Consider the following 2,865-nt stretch of genomic DNA (forward strand, 5'->3'; position numbering starts at 1 on the left):
GGAATTGAACTCAGGACCTTTGGAAGAGCAGGCAATGCTCTTAACCTCTGAGCCATCTCTCCAGCCCCTTTTTTTAAAAGTAAGTTTCTATTTACCGTGATTAGCTCCGTTTCCTGGAACCTGACCTTTCCCACCCCATGACCCTGACCCTCCCTGACTCTGCACGACTTCAAGAGGTGGATGATCACTTGATGGTTTTTCAAGATTTTTGTTTTGTACTTCCTTATTGGCCCATTGTCTCCCTGCTGTAAAACTACTCGTAAAAAGTAAAAATCGAGCTAGCTTCAGCTGCAGCTCAGATTGGTAGAGGCCTTATTCTCACTGCTGGGGTTAACAATGTCCTGGGTTCAGCCCTAGACCTCGTTCACAGGTTAAAGGTCTGGGCACAGCCTGGAAACAGAACACAGTCCTGGTCCTGAATGGCCTGGATTAACCTGTTAATGATCGCTGAGACTGTGCCCAAGTTCCTGGAACCATCGCTAGAATTCAGAGTCCAGGACCCTGGGGGTTGTGGAAGAAGATTAACTCACTCAAGGAGAAACTTCCTGGCTGTTCACACAGAGAATCCTGCAGGGGTCTCACCAAGACTGACATCACCCCCATTACCTGCATGGGCACCCCACCCCCACCCACTTCCCATCCCCCGCCAGCCACACACACACACACACACACACACACACACACACACACACACACACACGTTAGTCTCCCTGTGCTCCCTGTAACCTTTGGCCATGAAGAGTCTTTATCTGCAGGGCTGTGGCTGCTGAGAACCCGCGTCCTGGAAGTCAGGCGTATTTCTAGTGACTGCTGGAACAATTCACAGCAGACTCGTGTTGATTTTCTCGAAACTGGGTGTCAGAAGCTCAAATGGGTGAGCAGCATTCTGATTCTTCTGAAAGCTGAGGGGAGAATACCCTTCCTCACCCCTTAGCTTCTGAAGTTTCACAGAAGCTTCTGGAAGGCTCCTGTGTAACATTCTCTTTCTTCAAAACTAATGTCAGCTGACCTCCTCCCTCGCTGGTTTCTGTCCCTCCTCACGCCTTCTGCTTACAGCTCCTGACTCACCTGAACAATACAGATTGACTTCTTTGTGTCAGGATCTCAGGCTCGTAATTGCATCTGCCAAGCCCCTTTCCTGGCTAACAGAGGATTCGCAAGAAGCCTGATAAACCTCTCTATCTATGCAACAATCCAAATCAGATCAAATCAAACCAAATCAGAAAAAATCCAGGTTTAATGGATACAACAACACTGCTGGATGGCTTTCCAGTCCCCCAGAAAGGAGACAGGAAAGGAAGTCCAGAAAACCACATGCCTGTTTTCTGGGGGGCAGTTTAAATACCCTGTGTGAGTGGCCTTGAGCATCCCTGGGGGAGGGGTCATCATTTGGTGGGCTTCCTGAGATGCATCAGGGTTTAGAGGGGGAGGGGGCTTGGGGTGAAGCTTTCACCCGAACATCCCAGACTCTTTGGATCTATGGACGCCACGGGCTGGGGTGAAGCTTCCGCCCAAACACAAACACTAAGCTTATTTTCCCTAGAGGTTCCTCTCCTCAGAAGACAGAAATCTTGGGGACTTCAGGAGGGGAGAGTTGATTTTGGCTTAAAGTCATTGCAGGGAAAGTACAGGGTGATGGTTGCCTATGCAGTCAGGAAGTGGGAGGAGATGCAGCCTTCAGGTCACTTTCCCTTTTTTCTGCAGGCTATGACAAGCCCATGGAGTAGCACCACCCACACTTAGAGTGGGTTTTACCCAGCCTAGAAAACCCCCTCCCAGACATCGCTCTAGATGGGGCCAGGTTGACAACCAACCACAGGTGGTTAAGACTCTTGAGCCTGGCCTGAGCCCAAGGCGTACCCCCTTTGACTCCAAGGAAACATTTCAGCCCTGGTCCCAACAAATTGGGAACAGGAATGTTTTCCCAAGAAATAGTGAAGTTCTCAGATCTGGGACTGGCCTGCATTGTTTTCATTAAAGAAATACTCCACTCTGAACAATCTTTATTTAAGCCTTTCTTTAGATCTAGGCTGGAGGTGATATGCCAAGACCAGGAGTTGTAAGACCAGTTTGAATACTTTCTAAGTTTCGCGTCAATGGTCTTGCATCTTTCTAAAGAGTGTGTGTATGTGTATGTCTGTTTGTGTGCACGTGCATGCGCATGTGTATATGTGTGTATCTGTATGTGTGTCTGTGTGTTGTGTGCACATGCATGCGTACGTGTGTGTCTGTGTGTCTGTGTGTGCCTGTGCATGAGCACGTGTTGTGTGTGTGCACATGCATGCGTGTGTGTATGTCTGTGAGTGTCTATCTGTGTGTCTGTGTGTGCCTGTGCATGAGCATGTGTTATGTGTGTGTGCACATGCATGTGTTTGTGTGTGTGTGTGTGTGTGTGTGTACTGTGAGAGTGTGACAAAGGTGATCGCCTATTTACTAAGTTTGAGTCTTTGGGTCAGTAGCTCCAGGCAATCAGAAAGTCAACCTGTCCTTCCAGGCCAGTGGTTCTCAACCTGTGGGTCGTAACCCCTTTGGGGGTTGCCAAAGACCGTTGGAAAACACAGATATTTACGTTATAATGTATAACAGTAGCAAAATCACAGTTATAAAGTAGCAACAAAATTAATTTTATGGTTGGAGGTCACCACCACAGGAGGAACTGTGTTAACGGGTGGCAGCGTTAGAAGGCTCAGAACCACTGCTCAAGACCAAGTGTGACCAGGAAAATACAGTGCAGATGGCCAACAAAAACACCTTCCCTAGGCTAGGAAGCTGGCTTAGTCGGTAAAGTGCCTACCACACAGCACAAGGACTTGCAGAGAACCCATGAGGGGCACAGGTGTTTTTCGAGACAGGGTTTCTCTGTGG

Source organism: Microtus ochrogaster, linkage group LG5, assembly GCF_000317375.1.
Source record: "Microtus ochrogaster isolate Prairie Vole_2 linkage group LG5, MicOch1.0, whole genome shotgun sequence".
Classification (NCBI taxonomy): domain Eukaryota; kingdom Metazoa; phylum Chordata; class Mammalia; order Rodentia; family Cricetidae; genus Microtus; species Microtus ochrogaster.